The sequence below is a fragment of the Chiloscyllium punctatum genome, chromosome 23 (genome assembly GCF_047496795.1).
Source record: "Chiloscyllium punctatum isolate Juve2018m chromosome 23, sChiPun1.3, whole genome shotgun sequence".
Taxonomy (NCBI): Eukaryota; Metazoa; Chordata; class Chondrichthyes; order Orectolobiformes; family Hemiscylliidae; genus Chiloscyllium; species Chiloscyllium punctatum.
This window is the reverse complement of record NC_092761.1, coordinates 3,463,677-3,485,709: the sequence shown is the minus strand read 5'-3', so window position 1 is coordinate 3,485,709 and position 22,033 is coordinate 3,463,677.

Sequence of the window (22,033 nt, the reverse complement as noted above, 5' to 3'; positions counted from 1 at the left end):
CTTCCACAGCCATACAATCACAGAAGCAATCTCTGTACAGTCAGAAATATGGTACAATCTACATTTGTCCCACTTTCATACATCAGGCCCATAGGCGTGAGTGTTTTGACATTTCACGTGCTTGTCCACGTACGTTTTAACGGCTGTGCGATGACTCACAACAACTTCCCTCTCAAGAAGTGCATTCCAGACACCAACATCCTCTGGGTGAAAAACCATCCTGAAATCCTCTCTAAACCTCAAACCCTGCACTTTAAAAGCGTGCTCCTTTTTTCTTGACCCTCTGACTTAAAGGAACCGCAGCTGACTATCCACCCTGTCCATGTCCTTTGTAGTCTTACCCTTCTGAATCACGTTCCCCTCAGTCTTCTCTGCTCCAAAGTAAACAACACGAGCGCATCCAGCCTCTCTCCATAGCTGATACGCTTCATTCCAGGGAACATCCTGGTGAATGTCTTTTGCGCCACTTTCAGTGCAATCGCATCTTTCCTGTAATGTGGATCGCTGAACTGCACACAGTATTCCATCTTGGCCTAACCAAAGTGCTATATAGCTCTTGTAATCTATGTCTCGATTATTAAAGGCTATGCCTACTATCTTCAATTACTTCTTAACTAATCTATTACCCAGTCCCGTCACATTCAGGAATGTGTGGAGAAACACCTTCTGAACTAGCGAGTCTGCTGCCATTTATTGAGTCCTCCCCTGTCTGGTTCCTTCTTCCAAAGTGCGTCACCTCATATTTATCATGGTTACATTCCATCTGCCATTGATCTACCCATCTGACCATTCTATCTGCATCTTCCTGTAACGTAAGACCTTCCTTCTCACTGCCAACCACCCGAGTAATCTATGTGTCGGACACAAACTTAATTATTACACTCACCCCATGCCCCTTCACATTCACATCTCTATCATTTATGAATACCACAAATAATAAGTGACACAGCACTGACATACAAACAGTCTTCGACAACCACCTATTTTCTGCAACAGTTTCTCGAACACTGATTTGATTCTCACTGGTCTATAGTTCCTTGGTCAATCTCTACAGCCCTTCCAAAAAAGGGTGTTCTCCAGCCCTCGGTACATTACCTGTGACCAGATTGTATTTAAACATTTTCATTAGCGCCTTTCATCTCTTGTCTCCAGCAGCAGTCTGAGATGTAACTGATCTGGACCAAGGGACGTTTCCAATTTTATACCATCCAAAACTATCAATCCCTGTACACATCTTACATCAATCTGTTCAAGAGCTTCTCAGTCCATCTTCTCGAATTTTGTCCCTACATTCTCCTTATCCTAAGTAAAACAGACATGAAGCTCTCATATATCAATCTATCAATGTTCACCAGCTTCACAAACAGAATTCCACCTTGATCTCAGGCCAAGTTTCCCCAGCAGAATACCTTGCTATCTGAGGGATTAATCTGAGAATGCCCATTCAGTATATGGGATCAGTATATTTTATTTAGATCAAGACATCAAAATTGTATACAATGCTCCAGGTACAGTCTCACCAGCACTCTGTGTAACTAGTGCAGAATGTGTTTCTTGCTCGTCTGAACAAATTACTGCAAAAGCTGGAATCTGTACTGAAACTAACACATGGTAGACATCACAGTGAGTCAGACAGCATCCGTAAAGAGAGAGTAAGTTAATGCTTTGAGTCTAGGTGACCTTTCATTGTCTGTATTTAAATGAAGGCAAACTTAACTTTTACCTTCCCTGTTTATATATGTTTCTCCCAATACCCTTTACTTTAATGTTTCTGCTAACATACTGTATGTGCTGATTAAAAATCCTCCTGAATATCTGACTGCATCACATCCATTGCTTCTCTATGATTAGGGCTACAAGATATATCTTCAAACAAAACGTTTTTAAATTATAACTTCCCTTTCATAAATGCAGAATCATTCTCTTGAAATTTGCTATTACTTTCTCAGTGTCCAATATCACATTCGTTATGATAGATTGCAAAAGATTACTTCCTGTGGATGACAAGTAAACTGGTCTGTAGTTTTCCACTCTCCCTCTTCTTCCATTCCTAAATCATTGGAATGCATCTATATCCTTTTAAATTGAATACGGATAAATACAGTCATTCACAATACAATCCATCTGTGTATTGCTGCTTTCTCTGAAATTGCAGTATGAAGTACATCTGGTCTGTCAGACGTATCAATCCTCAATCCAGGTATGTTGTCATATACTACCACGGCACTAGTATGAAGGATTTTAGTGTTCAGTTACAAAAGTTCTATGGTATTTCTGGGATATGTTCTGGATCTTCTTCCGTGAAGGCAGACATAATGTAACATTTTCGTCTCCCAGTCAATTTTCTGTTCTCTAAAAAAAATTATCCTGTCCACACATTCACTGTGCCACATTTGGCCTTGTTTTCATTTTCCTTTCAAATATGGACAGACACTTTGCGCCAGTATTTACCAAGAAAAAAAAACAGCACAGGAACAGCCCTTAGGGCCTTCCAAGCCTGCACCGATCCAGATGCTCTGTCTAAACATGTCACCTATTTTCGAAGAATCTGTATCCCCCTGCTCCCTACCCATTAATGTATCTGTCTAGATACATATTAAATGTCACTATCAAGACCACGTCTTACACCTCCGCTGGCATTGCGTTTCAAGCATCTGCCAGACACTGTGTAATGAACTTTCTGAACATATCTCCCAAAAACATTTTCCCTCTCATCTTGAATTCCTGACCACTAGAAATTGAGTACCCCACTCTGGGAATAAGCATCTTGCTATCCATCTTTTCTAAACCTCTTATGATTTTGTAGAACTCAATCAGGACCTCGAACTTCCGCCAGTCTAATGAAAATAATCCTAAACTACCAAACCTCTCTTTATAGCCAGTTCTGTCCAATACCAGGAAACTTCCTGATGAAACTCCTCTGAACCCTCTCCAAAGCATCCACATCCTTTTGGTAAGGTGGCGATCAGAACTGTACGAACTATTTCAAATGTTGTCGAACCAAATCTGTATGCAACTGTAACATGACCTGTCATCTCTTGTACACAATAGATTCCAACAGATTCCCTCCTGTGGATCACAAGTAAACTGGTCTGTACTTCGCCACTTTCTCTTTTCTGCCCTTCTTAAAATGGTGGAAGCAAACTATGTTGTATGCCTTCTTGACCTCTCTATCGACCTGCCCCTCAAAGAAACAATGGATCTGAACACCCAGATCTCTCTGTACATCAATTTTGCCCAAGGCTTTTTCCATTTACCCTATAGTTCACTTTTGAATTGGATCTTCCAAAATGCATCATCTCACATTTGTCCAGATTGAACTCTATTTGCCATTTCTCTGCACAACTCTCCAATCGATCTATTTTCTGCTGCATTCTCTGACAGTCCCCTTCACTTTCTGCTACTCTATCAATCGTAGTGCCATCTGCAAACTTATTAGTCAGACCACCTTTACCTTCCTTTTGTTCATTTATGTGTATCATAAACAATAGTGATCCCAGTCTAAACCCTGTGAAGCACCACCCAGAACAGTTCTTCATTTTGAGAAAGTCCCTTCCACTGCTGCTCACTGTCTGCTGCTGCCCAGCCTGTTCCCCATTCATTTAGCTAGTAGATCCTGGACCCCTTGCAACTTTACCTTCTCCATCAGCTTACCTCAACAAATACCTTACCGACGTCCGTTGTATAACATCTACAGCCTTTTCCTCACTATCAATTTTCACTTCCACAAAGAAATCTATTATTTTTGCGAAGATGTGACCTCCCTGGAACAAAACCAGGGAAGGTCTTGTTTGAAGTCTGTCTGTGTTGTACTCTGGAATCAGACAGGTTTTATTTCCAAGGCAGAACTTTATAAAATGCCACATTGACTAACTGCCTACAAAGTGCATGCTTTTTTAAAAAAAAACAAAATTGAATGCATTTGCACATACAAGGCTACAAATTCAAATTCACCCCACAGATTTATGTGTGTGTGCATCTGAGAAATGCGGAGTGTGTGTGTACGGGGGCGGGGGAAGTGTGTGAGAGAGAGCGCGTGTGTATGTGTGTGTGTGCGAGAGAATTAGCGTGTGCGTGTGTGTGTGTGTATACATGTGCGTGCAAGTGTGGCAGGTGTGTGTGTCCTCGTTAAGTCACAGACAGATTTGGCAAATGCCTTTCCCCAAACAGACTAACGCCCTGGATTCAGAGATTCTACACTCTGCAGCCTCCGCTCCATTTGTTGATCATGTTACAGACTCAGATACTGTAACTACAGTCCCTGTGCTCCATCCAGAGTTGGGTCACAAAATCCTGAGGACTCCCTGAATGTCTGGGGCAGCTCACAGCACAACTTCCAGCAAACCATCCCCAACAGTTCCACTCAATTTTGAATAACAGGAGTCAGCCAGAATGGGTGGCACAGTGGTTAGCACTGCTGCCTCACAGCGCCAGAGACCCGGTGTCAATTCCCGCCTCAGGCGACTGACTGTGTGGAGTTTGCACGTTCTCCCCGTGTTTCCTCCGGGTGCTCCAGTTTCCTCCCACAGTCCAAAGAACTGGCGAAGGCCAGATGAATTGGTCATGCTTTAATTGCCCATAGTGTTAGGTTAGGGGTATGGGTGGGTTATGCTTCGGTGTGGGCTTTTTGGGCTGAAGGGCCTGTTTCCACGCTTTAAGTAATCTAATCTAGTTTTCAGAGAGTCACAGAGATGTACAGCATGGAAACAGACCTTTTGGTCCAACCCGTCCTGGCGGACCAGAGATCCCAACCCAATCAAGTCCTTCCTGCCAGCACCCAGCCGATTATCGCTCCAAACCCTTCCTATTCATATACCCATCCAAATGCCTCTTAAATGTTGCAATTTTACCAGCCTCCACCACTCTCCCCGACTGCTCATTCCATACTCGTACTACACTGTGTGAAAAAGTTGCCCCTTAGGTCTCTTTCCCCCTCACCCTAAACCTATGCCCTCTATTTCTGGACTTCCCGACCCTAGGGAAAATACTTGTCTATTTACTCTATCAATGCCACTATAATTTTGCAAACCTCTATAAGGTCACTCCTCAGCCTCCGACGCAAGTTCGATGCCTGCCCCTTTACAAGATTACTCGAGGTCTTCCTCGTGTTACTGGCCACACGATCAGCTGAGAGGGGCAAACACAGGCATTCAGTGGACAGGCACAGACTAAGTTTCAAAGACGTGAGTCAAAACTGCTGAATCCCTCCTGTCCAACATGATTATTAAACTGTCAACCATTTTTCTTTCTTCCATGTGTGTGGGAGTAGTGCAAAAGCACTACAGGATTGCATATCTAACAAGGAACATGGGTCACAAGGGGAAGAGAACAAAAGCCCCCACACCCCATTTCATTGTTTCTGAGTTTCACAATGTCAGACATTAGGGAGCCAAAACTCAAAGCCATGGAAAGATACTGAGGGACAGAAAAATGCACATTAAAGATAGAACCAGATAATTAAGACAGAAATAGGCCATACTGGTGAAATATGTGGAAAAAGACAGGGCAGTGGGACACACTGGGGAGCTGTGCAGACTATGCCAATGTATTGCTTCGTAAAATGAACTATCTGCCCAGCATGCAGAGCTGTGCAGACTGTACCAGTGTATTGCTCAGTAAGCTGAACTATCTACCCAGCATAGGGAGCTGTGCAGACAGTGCCAATGTATTGCTCAGTAAGCTGGACTGTCTGCCCAGCATGGGGAGTTGTGTAGACTATTCCAGTGTATTTCAGCCTCAGTATTAGCCGGGGATGGGATGTAGTCAGAGGAACGAAATTCAATCTGTAACCAGAACAGAACACAGTGACCTCAATGCTTTAAATGTTTAAACAGCAAGGGCAATGATACAATGAATCATGTTTCACAATTGAAACTGGACAGGTCAACGTAGAGACCCATGAGTAACACTGCCAGAAGTAAGGAGCGAGAGAGTGAATTAACAAGTTCATTGCTGCAGTTAATAGTGGTTTGTAAAGTGAACATCTCGATTTAGTCTCAGCAGGAACACTAACAGCGACAATGATAATAGAGTCAATGAAAGGACAGTATTACACTCAATCATGATTTATAAAATTAATGACTGAACATTGAGACTTACCAGGGACACCAACGAAAGCCAGGATTGGATAATAAAAATATTGAATAATGTAAAGTGCAAATTTGATCCGCCACGATAATAGGCTTTGATCATAATATGTTGAAAGAAACCAAACATCAGAATATAAACTCCTGTCCGTTCTTGAGACATTCCAGTCTAATGTTCTCAGAATCTGATTCATTGTTAGAACATTCCAGAGACTTGTGCTCAGATTCTGATCTCTCCCCACTTCATCTCTTGAGCTGCCGATCCCTGTTAATGCTGTCGGTGGTGCTCCCCAACTCATACTGTGGAATAGCACATTCAACGGAACCCATTTATCATTAAAAGATGGAACCCCTCCACTGTGATAATTACAATCCATGGAGACTGGCATTAATCAGTCACTAAACAAACAGGCTCAGTTAACCCCTAACTTACGTAAATTTTGGAATAGATGGGCGTTGCTTAGGGATGGACCATAAATCTTTCAGTCTTCTTATTCTTTCTTCCCTGTATATGGGAGTAGTGCAAGAACACTGCAGGATTGTTTATATTACATACTGTTTATAAAGGGCGATAGAGATAAATAAACAGACCAGCTGAATAAGGTGACCAGTAGGGACACTTCCATAGACAATAAAACAGTGTACACTATTTATTGCCCATTGGCGTTGTGCAGTGCTGCTCCTTGTGACATCATTCAGAGCATTGAGACTGCTGCTCAGGAACAGGAGAAAGTAATTCTGTCCCTATGAGTCTGTCACAGAGGGACAGGAGGAGACCATTCAGCCTCTTGACCCTGTTACAGATGGACAGTAAGAGGCCACAAAGCCTCTCGGGTCTGTTGCAGAGGGAGAGGAGACCATTCAGCCTCTCGGATCTGTTGCAGAGGGTCAGGAGGAGGCCATTCAACCTATTGAGTCTGTTCCAGAGGGACAGCAGGAGACCATTCTGCTTCTTGAGCCTGTTATTCAGAAACTACCAGTTTTAAAATACTTATGGAGAAGAACAGTCCTGACATAAATGGTAAAGTTCTAAATTGAATCAGGCCAACTTTGAACGTTTTGCATTGGCAATTTCAAAAGCTGCTTGGGAGAAGCTCGTGGCAGGAAAGTGGGAGGCGTTCACAAATGAGATTACAGAGTCTAGATAGAGTGTGATCGGGTTCATGAGCAATGCAAGGCTGGTCGGGAATGCTTGGATGGCGAGTGGAATTGCGGTTTTGTTCAAGAAAAAGACGGAAGTATATGATAGGTACAGAAAGTAGGGATCGAGTGAATCCATATGAAGTACCAGGGCTGAAGGCTAATACTCAAGAGGGAAATCAGGAGGTAAACTGGGGGCATAAAAATCTTTCGAAAATAAGGTAAGGGACAATCCAAAGAGAATCTACCAATACATTGAGGTCAAAACAGTAACTAGGGAGAGGACAGGGCCCTTTAAAGATCAGCAAAGTGACCTATGTGTGGAATTACAGGAGATTGGTGAGATACTGCATAAATATTTTGCATCAGTATTTACTGTGCAGTAGGAAATGGACGGGAGAGAACTTGGGGAAATGAATGGTGATATCTTGAAAAGTGTCTATGTTACAGATTATGAGGAGGTGGCCGTCTTAAAATGCATTAAGGTGCATAACTCCATCCGACCTTTTATGTGACTCTTGGATAGGCACTTGGAAGTTAGTACAATAAAGGACACATAGGTTAGCCTGATCTTAGAGTAGGAGAAACTGCCGGCACAGCATCAACAGCTCAAGGGCCTCTACTGTGCTGCACTGTTCTGGGTTCTATGACCTGATCAGGTGTACCCCAGAATCCTATGGGAAGCTAGGGAAGCCATTGTTTGATATCTGCCTGAGATATTTTTTTCATGGACAGCCACAGGTAAGGTTGTGCCATTGTTTAAGAACAGTTGGTAAGGAAAAGTGAGGAAACTATAGACCGGTGGGCCTGATGTCATTGGTGGGTAAGTTGTTGGAGGGGATTCTGAAGGACAGGACTTACTTGTGTTTGGAAAGGAAAATTCCAATTAGCGATAGTCAATATGACTTTGCATGTGGGAAATCTTGTCTCATTAATTTGATTTAGTTTATTGAAGAAGTGATGAATAAGATTGATAAAGGCACAAAAATATAACTGTGGAATAGAATATGGACTTTATTAAGGCATTCAAAAAGGTTCCGCGTGGTAAACTGTTAAACATGGTTAGATCACATGGAATACAGGGAGAGTTGTAGATAATTCGCTCAAAGGTAAGAGATGAAGCTAATGCTGGTGCGGCATATTTTATTTGGCCTGGAGGCCTGTGACCAGCAATGTACTACAACGATCTAATGGCTTTTGTCTTTTATGTAAATGATTTGGATGTGAATATTAGTAGAGAATGGTTAGTGAGTTTACAGATAACACCAAAATTGTGAGGTAGTGGACAGTAAAGATGGTTAACTCAGAGTAAAATGGGACCCTGATAAGATGTGCCAAAGGTCAAAGGAGTGGCTGATGGAGTTCATTTCAGACAAATGGATGGTGTAACATTTTTGTGAGCCAAATTGGGTCAGCACTTGTAGGCAGGACCCTGAGAAGTGTTTCAAACACAGACAGCTAAGTAGAAACTATGGGAACCCTGCAGTGTGGAAATAGGCCATTTGGCCCATCGAGTCCACACTGACCCTCCAGATAACATGCTGACCAACACACCCATACTCTACAATTGTACCCCAGTAACTCTACAATTCCCTTAAACAATTCACCTAACCTGCTTATCTCTGGATACTGTGGGACAGTTTAATGAGACCACTGAACCGATCCTGTGCATTTTTAGACTGTGGGAGGAAAACCAAGCTCCCGAAGGAAACCCATACAAACACGGGGAGAAATGGCAAACACTGCACAGTCACCAAAGGGTGGATTCGAACCCTGGTCATTGGTGTTTCAAGGCAGCATTGCTAGCCACTTTGCTACTAATGACCATCAGGGAGAGTAGCTAATTCCTCCCACTTTCTCTGGATCTGTCACATCTGTTCAGATGATGTCGAATTCCAGCGTGGTGCCTCTGACAAGCCCTCCTTTACCTTCATCCCACGATTCACATTCTAATGGACAGGGCCTTAAGTTGTGACTGACACATTGCCTGCACATCTGCCTTCACCCATTCCTGTCCTTTCCAGATCAAGTGTTCCATTAATACTGCAGCATGCAAGAGAATTGGTGATCTAAAATAAAACGAAGAACTGTATACACTGGATATCGTTAACCAGTACTGTTCTGATGAATACTCCCCAGATTTGAAAAAAAAATGACTCTTCTCTCTTCCGACAAAGGATTGAGAAAAAGTGATGACTGCAAATGCAGTGAATTCTGAAGTGAATTCCTGATGAAGGGTTTATGACTGAAACATAGTCTTTCCTGCTCCTCGGATTCTGCCTGACCTGCTGTGCTCTTCGGGGGCCACACTCTTCTACTTTCCTCATGCAGATGCAACCAGACCGTTGAGTTTTTCTTGCAAATTCTTGGGTATCTAATTTCCTGTTTATAACATAAACAAAGTTTTCCCTGCAGCATTGTCTTCCATTTACATCTCCCACCAGTGTTTCCTCTTCCTTCTTGGTTCTAAGCTGCAGTCAAACTGTTTCTGTGTAAACTGAGCAGCCTGGTGAGATGAATGGTAGATTCAGTGATTTTTGTCTTGAGGCCTTTCTTGATGTTACAAACTCTCGCTGCATTTTGTTCGAAAAACGCATGGATAAGAAAGTCTGAGAAGGATATGGGCCAAGTGCAGGAACATGGAGTGAATATGGACTGACATTTTGGTCAGAATGGACCAGTTCTGGCTGAAGGGCCTGTGTCCATGCAGTAGGATTGTATGACTGGAAATGAAAGTAGTTTGGGACATAGACAGAGAGGGGGAGTTTGAGAAACAATGTCAAGGAAAGATATGTTTACAGGTTTCAGAATTCTAAATCTAGACATGTCAATAGCATCTGGCAACATAAGACAACATTACCAGGAATGATGGGTGAATGGGATATTGGTGTGAGTGCAGATGATGGAGCGTTTTGTTCTGCAGCTTTGTACCTGGGAGTGGGGTCTGCAGAGTCTTCGACTCTGGGCTGAATCTAACACTAATTTGTCTCAGTAACATTTTCATTAAGTGACAGAGCCATTGTCTGTCTGAGACTGAGCTAGTTTCCTGTTGCTATCTTATCGAACTCACCTCATTAACTACCCACTCCACCGCATGGTGCCCTTGTCATTCAATGCCAGCCAGATTCTCCCTCCCATCAAGGCTGCAGGTACTCAGCATCGCCGGAAATCACTGGATATTCTGTGATCCCTGGCACTGATGTTAAAAAATAAAGGCTAGTGGGCAAATAATTTAGCTTTCTCAGTTCGGAGCTGCCCTGCCCAGTTTAGCCCGAGCATGGCAGATAAGGTAATTGATAATAGACAGTAGACAATAGGTGCAGGAGTAGGCCATTCGGCCCTTCGAGCCAAAACCAACATTCATTATGAACATGGCTGATCATCCACAATCAGTATCTTGTTCCTGCCTAATCGCCATAACCTTTGATTCCACCATCTTTAAGATCTCTATCTATCCATAAGGAGCAATTACACTACTGGTTTGTCGACAGGGTCATTGAGCTCCTGGTGGATGGGGTAGTAGATTGGGGGACCATTCTCTTCTCAAAGGGGTGCACACCCACCAGACCCACCAAGCATGGTCTGAGCTCACCACCCAGCTCAGTGCAGAATCTGTGGTCTGAAGAAATGCCCAGCAATACAGGACATGCATCAACCTTCCCCGCTCTGTCAGGATAAGGGTCCCCTTATTCTCTCTGCTCCCTCACACTCACTGTATATCTGTTATAGCACCGACCCCCAAACAAGGCTCATGCTCCAACATTCTCATCGCTACAGGCAATACCTCCCCCTCCTCTCTATCTCTCTCTCTGCCTTTGTGATACCCCCGCACATTTATAGAATGCTCTGGAGAATGCTGGTTATGGAATATTCCAGATAACGTTCCAAGTGTCCCAGTTTCAGGAGAATGACAGTGCCACAGTGTGGAAAACATGAGGGGAAGGAACAGTGTGTTTTTTAAAATTAAAATTACATGCACACGAAATTGAAATCCATTATGAGGGCATTCAGTCCTTGAAATGTGCCCTACCATTTAATAAGGTCGGGAGTGATCTAACTGTCTCCGGAGCTACATGCTATAGGAACTTTCAGTCATTCAGCCCTCGGCGTCCTGTCACTGACCAGACGACACTCAGGCATTTTTATCCTGGGTTTCTTCAAGCATGTGTTCCTGAGGCATTTCCCATGGGGAGGGACTCAACTACCAATATGTCCCATCAGCTTTCTATTTTCATGCAATAGTAAGCATCCTTCACACAGACCAATCAGAAATATACTGTTATTTAATAGTTGTCGATATCTAAATGCAATGATTACTCTGGTTATTTTGCTTGTGTCACCTTAGTGCATTCTGCTCAAGATAGCATCTAAACACTTGTTTCCACAATTTCCAGCAGAAAACATTTTTTCCTCAGCTAGTACCTTGAACGTTAACTGAATTGTACCTTTTTCCTTGTTATGAAAGTTTCTCTTGCCCTTCGTCTGTGAGTGTTTCTGTCTGAAACAGTTACATAGGCTCCCATTCAGTTGGATGGACGTCTGGTTTGTGATGAAGAGGGAGGCCAATAGCGCAGGTTCAATTCCCCACACTGACAGAGGTCACCATGATGGGGACATTCTCTCAACCTCCAGGGCTCAATTATACTTTCCTGCTAACCCCTCATATTCCTCAACTTGCTGATGTGACAAAAAACAATCCAGCCCATCTGAAAAAGCATTCAGTGACCCAGCCTCCACAACTCACTGGTTAGTGAAATTCAGACTTAATTACCTTCTGAAAGAAGACATTTCTATGTATCTCGGTTTGAAATCGATATCCCTTATTCTGTCCCTGAGTTCGAGGGTCTGCCCAGGTGAGGAAACACATTCTCAGCATCTTCCTTGTCAATGAACTTCGGTATCATTTACGTTTCAGTAATATCACGCACATTCATTTCAAGCACAATGAATAATCGCCTCACCATTTTAGATGCATTCAATAATACAACTCTTTCATCCTAGGAACCTGCGTATTGTATCATTCTAGTTACTTGCTGCATCACTACGCTGACTTTATGTTTCATACACAGGAACACTCCAATCCCTTTTTACTGCTCCTTTGTTGGGAGTCTTCGTCATTAAATAACAGCCTGCCTTTTGGTTCGCAGTGTCATCCTCAAACTCGGATGTATATTGCATTCAGCTCCCGCCGTCAGGCTGTCAGAATAGAGTGTAAATAACTGATGCCATCGAACTGTTATTTGTGATACTCCAGTAGATATATCTTTATCATAACGATCCATTAATCCTGACTCTCCAATTTCTGTGTTAACCACCCATCATCCAATGCTAATACATTGTCCACAACACTATGAGCTTCTGTCTTGTGTACGGACCTTTATTTTGTGATAACTTGTGGAAGATCTCAGGTAAGCCACATGCCTACTAGTTCCCCTTTATCAAGTCCGCTTGTTACATTTTCAGGGATCTCAGAATAACTTTGCAGGCAGAATATAGTTTCCCATTCACAAAACCATACTGACTCTGCGTGAAGCTTTTCTGAATGCCCTTCAATTCTTGCCTTAATAATAGACTCTATCAGATTCCCAGTAATTATGGTTGGGCTAAATGTTTCCTGCTTTCTGTCTCACTCCTTTCTCGAAGATAGGCGCCACATTGCAGGTTCTCCAGATTCGCTGGAAAACCACTGAAATCCAGAGAGTTATGGAATCTTTCACACAGTACCATCAACCATTCATTAACCACTTTTAAAAAAAACAACTATGAATTACTGCTGACCGGTCTACCCTTACTCTTATCCGTTTGTCAAAAAACCTTGTTCCTTTTGTTCGAGACAGTTCAAAAACTTGCCTCCCATTAACATTTTGTCTATATCATTGACATCCTTACAGTGCCTTCCCCTGTGAGGAACAATGCAAAGTACTGGTGTAACTTTTTGCCCGTTCTCTATAGTCAGTTACCCAGTCACATCCTCCAAATGGCCTCAATATACTTTACAAACTTTATTTCTACCTAAGGTCACACACTCATTTTGAACTTCTTTTTATATATACGCAGAAAATTTTGTGATTCTTGTTTTTATATTTCTTGCCAATTTACTTACATAATATCTTTTGTTCCCTTTTTCCTCGCTTTCTAGATTCATACAGTCACATCACGCACAAACAGACCCCTTTGGTCCAACTTGTCCATGCTTAACTAAACTAGTCCCACCTGCTTTCACGTGTCCCATATGCCTCTAAACGGTTCATATTTATATTTGTCCAAATGTCCTTTAAATGTTGCAGCTGTTCTTTCATCTACGACTCTTCCTCTTGCAGCTTATTCCATACACACATCACCCTACATGTGAAAACGTTGCACCATTGGACCTTTTAAATCTTCTCCCTTTCACATTAAAGCGATGTACTCTATGTTTGAACACCCCCACTCTCCGGGCGAGAATGCCTTGGCTCTCTATTCAATCCATGCCTCTTATGATTTTATAAGCTTCTATAACGTCACTTTTCAACCTCCTCCTCCACTCCATCTAATACCAACTTCAAGAACAAGCATTTAATCGTAGGCACTGCAAATTTGAAACAATATTTTAAAATAACAAGTAAACAACAGACAAAACTTCATACTGTGATTTGTTTTTTTTCTCAAAGTAACAATACCAAGACAGTGTGAAACCCTTACCAGTGCCATTAGGAAGTTAAACTCTTGAATTCCTTTGTCGAAAGAGCGTGATGATCCCTACACTGAAAGCGTATGTCTGGCCAAATCCACGTAAGAAAGGGAATTCTTATACCACACAGTAAGCATGCAGTTGCCTTTAGCAGAGTGAAATGAAGGCTGAGTATACTTGTTGAAATTTGGATCACAGTGTGAATTCAGTGCAAAGGGGAGGGGGGAGGTGATTTCAATAAGGTTTACTCCAAGAAGGAAACTTTCCAGAATGAGATGTGAGTGGGAGGTGTAAAACAACATGAATGGAGAGGCCGAGTCGCACTGACACCAGAGGCAAAGTGGCAGCACAAAACACAGCTTTTTGCGAGTGCAGGAAAGATAGACCTGATCAAGAAGCCTCAGATAGGAACCGTAACGTGAGCGAATGCACTCCGTAATTGGAGAGGGACAACCTGGAAGAGGATGGAGCAGTAATGGCTGGGGTTTCTGCGGGTAATTCAGGAAGCACAGCTGAAATTCATGCCCAGCTTCTGCTCATGGTCCCTGAAATATCCACCCTAAATCTGGGCACACACTAATGCTCGTTAATTTGCGATTGATTAGTATCCTTGACAGATTTTGTCAACCACGGGCGGTACATCTTCCTCCGAGTCCTTCTTTTTGAACAGAAACAATAACTGCTGCGTTTTATGGGATATCTGCTTGAATGTCTGCTCCTGTATATCCACTGACATTCTCTGGGTCTATTTCCACATCCCTCTTCAGACCAGATGTGAGACAGAAATCCTCAATTTAAATGTTTGGTTCTTTTCAATCATTTAGGAGGAACTTCTGCATGTGGCTGACCACACGATCAGCGGAGGCTGACTCCATTCTTCCAGTATCTCCATCTTTGTTGTTTCTGTTTGATGATGTCACACTCCAGAGAACTGCCACTGATGTGACCTCCTTTTCCTTTAAACCAGAAATCCCCTAACTCCAGTAGATAGGGCCTTCAGCTGTCACTGTCCCATCGCCCACAGTGTCACCCTCACTCAGTCCCCTCCTTCCCAGAACAATGATATATCTCCCCTTGTCATCACTTCCTACTACACAAGAATCCACATCCATGGAAGCATCCTCTGCCACTTCCACCACCTCCAGCAGGATTACACCATCAAACACATCTTTCCCTCCAGTCCATTGTCAGCATTACATTGTGACCATTCCTTCTGTGACACCCCTCATCACACTGAACACTTCCCCACTCCCCCCATGGCACCTTCGCATGCAATTACAGAAGGTGCAACACTTGCCTATTCACCTCTTCACTCCTCACTGTCCAAGGTCCCAGCCACAACTTCCAGTTGAAGAAGCATTCCACTTGTATTCGTTCAATCCAATCTCCTGTCATTGCTGATCACAATGCCGTCTCCCTTACACTTTGGAGATTAAACAGAGACTGTTTTAAGGAAGAGTTCCACTCTCTCTGCAGGAATAATCCTGACCTTCCCATTTCAATAACCTTAGTTGTTCTCATGCTGACTTTTCGGTCCTGAGCTATGTAATGTTACAAAAAGGCACAACCCCCATCTTGAGTAACACCTCACTTTACACTTTGGTATATTACAGCCTGAAGGAGTTAATATCCAATTCCATAATTACACAGCCAGACCCCATTATGGCTGTTCTCCATTTTTCATACATTCTGCTTCCTGGTTTCTCTATGATCTTGCCTGTGACTTGTTTATCTTGCACTGAATAGAGAGAACGCATTTCTCCCATTTACACTTTAATTTACACCCATTTTACATCTGTTTCTCTTTTATCACAATTAAAAGCTCATTCCTTTGTGGCATTGCATCTCCACATGCTCTGTTTCCCATCATCCCTCGTCCACTTTTGTCAAGGGATTAAGGAGTTCTTTTCAGTTCTAACTAACGGTCACGCTGGACTTGAAACAGTGTCTCTGTCTCTCTGTCTCCACAGCTGATAGATCTGCTGATTTTTCCCAGCAATTCCTGGTTTTGAGCAGCTTGAAAGACGTGTGTCCATGCCACTCAAACGCCATGTCCATCATGGAGTGCCATACAGCGGGGGCGGGGAGGGGGGGCGTGAACAATAATGCAAGAATGTAGAAATTCATTCGTTCTGAAACGACATAAGACCAGCATCATTGACGCTACAGAGTTCTTAATGAAGACCACGGAGAGAAACAGAGGGAAACACATTCAATTTAAACACCGAAAATGGCACGACTGGAAGGGAAAAGATCCATATGAATGTTAGCATTAGCATACAGTGGGGAAACAGGCTCTTCGGCTCAACAAGTCCAAAACGATTCTCTGAAGACCAATCTAACCAGACCCATTCCCATATCCTACTTTACTCCTGACTATTGGACACAACCTACGCATCCGTGAACACTATGGGCAATTTAACTAGGCCATTGTACCTAAACGACACGCTTTTGGACTGTGGATGGAAACCGAAGCACCTGGAAGGAATCCATGCAGACACGGGGAGAATGCGTAAACTCCACAAACAATCGCCGAAGGATGGAATCGAACTTGAGTCCAGAGTGTGATGAGGCAGCAGCGCTAACCACTGAACCACGGTGCTGCCCGGCGAAATGTGCTTAGGGGTTTTGAGAATCATGACAGTTAAGAGGAGTGATATCATGGACAAACGCTCAGAAGAATGAGAATACAAAAATGGAAGTGTTACCACATCCGAAACCAGAGTAGGTCATGGGGTGATGGGTGAATGGGTCTCGGTGTGAGCTTGGGGATAGATGGCTGAATTGCAATGCAGAAATTGCAGCTCAAAACTGGGAATTCATGTGGAACTGTCGATCACAGCTGGACAGAAGGAGAATTGTATTGAATCAAAACCTGCAACTTTTTGCCCAGGATCATCCCTCAGTCTATCATTCCCATTAAGCTGATCGATGTTTCAGAGACGAGTTGGGAAATGTACTAGTGTCAGAACCATGTATACCTAAAACTGATGACAATTCATTTAAAGCTACTGCACTTGACCACTGTACTTACATTCCAAACAGCAGGACTAATATCTAAGAGAGAAGGCAAAATGATTACAAAGCAAACAGATCAGATAGAAATTCTACAGTTCTGCCACATCCAGTCAGAAATTGAGTTGAACTATGAAACAACTTACGATAAAAGAGGACTCCACAAATATTATTTAAAAAAAACATTGTTCAATCGGATTAGGGCGTCACTGGTTATTGCCCAGAGGGTAGTTAAGAGTCAACCGCATTACTGTGGGACTGGAGTTACATGTATCCAGAGCAGGTATGGATGGCAATTTCCATTCCTTAAGTGCAGCAGGGAACCAGCAATTGATTATTATCGCATCATTAGACACTTAATCCCAAACATGTATTGCATTCGAATTACACCATCTACTGTAGCAGGATTCGATCTCAGATCACCAGAACATTACTGGGGTTGTTAGACTAACATCTCAACAGCTATTTCTGAGGCTATTGCTCTAGTATTCCTCGAAAGAATGGAACCTTCCTGTACATTAGTGTAAAAGACAAGGATGCCGTGACTGCAACATCCTCAGGCAGAAGTGTTGCTTGAATGACTCCCACAGAATCACAGATGCCAGTCTTCAACCAATTCTATTTGCTGCACGTTACTTGAAGAAACAACTGAACACAATAGGTACGGCAAAGGCAATGAGCCCTGACCCCATTCCTGCAATAGGACTGAAGACTTGTGCTGCACAACAAGCCATGTCCCTGGGGACGCTGTGTCATTCCAGCTCCAATTCTGACATCTCCCTGGCAATGTAAAAAATTACTCAACTATGTCCCATCCCCTAAGAGGGGAATAATTACAAGCTGACCAATTACCATCCCTCAGTCCCATCACGACAATCAAATTGGTGAGAGTTCTTTCTGCCAGAGATGTCAAGCAGTAAAGAAATAACCAGCTCAGTGTGGTTTCCCATAGGTTGCCAGGTGGAGATGGTGATGTTGTGGAAATGTCACTGGATTACTAATCCAGACAGGGCTAATGCTCTGGCAGCTGGTGGAAGTTAAAAACAATTAATAAAATATCGAGATGTAAAATCTGGTGCCAGTAATATTGACATTGAAGCCCATGTCAATTGTCAATATAAATTTTCTGCCCCATTGGACATTCAAGAAATGATTCTCCCATGCTTTCCTGGTCTTGTCGAAATGTAACTCCAGAAACACAACCATGTGGTAAACTCATCAGTGGTCTCCGAAACTGCAAGGCCTTTGTATCAAATTATTTCGAGGTCTTAAATGATAAACCCAGATAGGACACCGGGCAGCAGCCTCTCTATTGGAAAAGGGAACGGGAAATATAGTCCTGTCGATCCTTTAGAGACCCCCTTCCTAACATCTGAGAGTTTAGAACAACATTTACAGAGCTTTCCCACATGCTGCACAGAAACATCGGGAAAAGGGTAGGTAATCCAACACATTGAGCCTTCTCCACTCTAGTTTATGGCCAAACATTTCTTCAATTGACTTTGCCCAAACACTGAATACTCTATATCCTTTGAAGTGATTAACTATCTGGATAAAAAGTGAAGTAGGAACTTTGGTCTGTCAATTTGTAAAGAAGTCAACAAAAGTATACACATATTTCACAAGTTTACGTCAATTCCTTTTGAAATGCTAACCGTTATTTTGTTTTTCCAACCAACGTGCTCAATGTCACATCTATCCACGTTGTTCTTCACCTGCCAGGTATTTGTCCATTCCCTCCAATTGTCTTCACATTTGAACTTCTTTACATCCTGATCACCCAATCACAATCTCAATTTGGGGCCATCAGCCGATTTGGAAAGATTATATACAATGCCCTTGAACAAATGTTCAATATGTTTTCTGAATAGATGGGGTCCAAGCATCAAATCCTGGATTATCATGCTAGCCATTGCTTTCCACTCCAAAATATATAGAACTGTTCATACTGATTCACTTTTTCATTTAAACTCTCCCATTCTCAACCCATGCCAGTATATTAGATCTAGCTGTTACACACTGTTATGGACCAGGACAGACCTCCTCAAATCATTTCAAGGAAGTAGCGCAGACCCAACATTTGCTCATTGACTTTAGCAGGTTTAAGATGCTTATTCCAGGAGTGATGCAACTAAATGAAACACAAACACAAGAGGATAGCAGATAGACTAACGTAACTTTCTGAAAAACCAACAAATTATCTCTCAACTCTGGATTCAACGCAGTGAAACTCTTCTGCACTCCATCTAGTGCCAGTACATTCTTTCTCAAGTAAGGTGGCTTAAACTTGATACAATACACCAGGTGTAGCCTCACCAGCACCCTGTACAGCTGCAAAATGACTTACCTGATTTTAAATTGAATCCCTTCAGCAACGACATACAATATACCATTTGCTTTCCTCAGTACTTGCTGTACCTGCAGACCAACCTTGTGTGATTCATGCACATGGACACCCAGGTCCCTCTGCTGAGCAGCATGCTGCAACGTTTTACCATTCAAGAAACAATCCTTTTACTGGTATTCCCAACAAAATGGATGAATTCACATTTACTGACATCGTATTCCATCTGCCAGACATTTGCCTACTCACTCAAAGTATCTGTGCTTCTCTAAAACGTTTCATAGATCTCTGCACACGTTGCTCTGCCACTTATCTTCGTGTCATTTGCAAACGTTGACAATCTACGGATGCTCCCAACTCCATAATTGCAGCCCCAACACAGATCCCTGAAGCACGCCACTAGTCACTGATTGCCAGATATGAATAGCACTCATTTAGACCCACCTTTTGCTTCCTGTTAGTCAACCAATCTTCTATCCATACCAATACTTTACCCATAACGCATTCCATTTTTATCTTCTGCAGCAGTCTATCGTGCGGCACCTTGTCGAAGACCATTTGGAAACCTAGATATACCGCATTCACTGGGGCCTCGTTGTCTACCTTGCTCATAATATCTTCATAAATTTCCAACAGACTTGATAAGCATCACCTGCCCTTTAGGAAACTATGCTGTGTCTGCGCAATGGGTCGATTCCTATCAAAATGACGTGCTATTTCTCCCTTGATAATACACTCATACATCTTTCCCATTACACAGATTAAGTTAACTGGTTTAAAATTCCCCATCTTTTATCTGCCAGCCTTTTTTAAACAGTGGCGTCTCATTTGCTGTTTTCCAATCTGCTGGGACTGCCTCATTGTTCATTAAATTTAAATAAGAAATACCACAATTGCACTTGATACTTCTCCCGCTATCTTTTTTAGTACCCTGGATGCATTTCATTCGGGGACTTGTCTGCCTTTAGATCCGTTAGTTTACCCAACACTACCTCCTCCGGAATAATGATTATGCACATGCCCTCACCTACCCTCGTATGTTTGTCAATTACTGGTATGTTATTAGTGTCTTCCACAAATTACGTGCTAAATGCCTCAGTCATTTCATCACATCTTATCACTAAATGCGCCTTCCCATCCTCTAAAGGTCCAACATTTATGTTCGCCACTCATTTCCATTTTATATATTTAGGGAATCATCTGCAATCTATTTTCATATTCTGTGCTAGTTCTTTTCTTGTGTTCTATCCTAATTTTCTTTATAGCTGTTTTCATGCCTTTCTGTTGACCTTTAATGTTTTTCCAATCTTCTAGGTTCCTGCTGTTCTTGGCCACTTTACATGCCTTCTCTTTAAACTTGGTAGCCTCGATTATTGCTTAGACACCCCATAGAGATTACCCCTTTTCTTAGAGTATATCCTTTTCAGTGAATATACTTTTGCTAAGGACTTTTTAAAAATTTCTTTGAAAATCCTACACTGCTAGTCAACTCTCACTATAAAGTCTTATTTTTCAGTCGACTTTAGCCAAGTCCACTCACATTCTAAAGTAGTCTCCCTGTTTAAGCACAGGACCCTGGTATTGGATTTTATCTTCACACTCTCCATCTGTATTTTAAATTCAACCATCCTGTGATCATTCATTTCAAGTTGATTCTACCGATGAGGTTATTAATTACTCCTGTCTCATTACACAGGACCAGATCTAGCATAGCTTGCTCTTTATTGTACGTGCTTTTATTTTAGAGCAGTCAAACCAAAATATTTCGGATTCACTGCTTTTAAGACACCTTTGAAAAAAAAACAAGGACAGCATGACCTTGTTAAAGGAGTAGCATTTTCACAACACTAGACTTGGGACTTCATCAAAAAGTTTCTGAAAATCCAAATTCACTGCAACTATTGCTTTGCCATAATTTATTTCGCAGTCGCTTTCTCAAATATGATTCACCTTTAATAATTTGGCATTGACTTGATCTATGTTCATTACTTTCAAATTAAATTAATTCTCAACGTTCCCTGGCAAAGCATTATTTCTAATAGACTCTTGTATTATCCTGATTGCTTCTTTGGCACTAGGCAGAATGTAATTCCTTGTTTTCTCCCTGCCTCCTTTAGAAATACTGGGGTTATATTTGCTGCTCTCAAATCTGTCAATTCAGGCATCAGGAATTTGGAAGACAGCAAGCAAAGTATTCATTATTACCATGGCCACCTCCTTCAGGAATCATAGATAAAGATTATCAGGCCGTGCGGATTCATCAGATTTCAGACCAAATATTTTCTTCAAAACTGTTTATTTACGGATACGATTGTAATCCCTGCTTTTTGTCAGTCGACCAAGAATTGCTTGGAAGTTTTTATTTTTCTTCTTTCATGAAGGCAGAGCTGAAGTAGTTGCTTCATAGTCTGCCATTTTCCTGTTCACCATTTGCTGGTTTTGGACTGTAACGAAGCTACAATTATCTTTGCCAACATTTCACCTTGGTATATTGTACTTTGAGAAACTTTTACGTTTCATGCTTGTTTAATGTACTGCTCCGAAACCTATTTCTTCCTGTCTTTAGCTGTTCAATGATTGACTTTCCACAGCCATACAATCAGAGATGCATAGTCTGTGTAGCATCAAAATTACAGCACGATCTACGTTATTCCAAATTGACTACATCAGTCCCATAGCCATGAATGGTTTGACCCTTCAAGTGCTCGTCCAAATACTTTTTAATGGTTGTGACGCGATCCGTGATAACAAACCCCCACCACATCCTCAGGAGGTGCA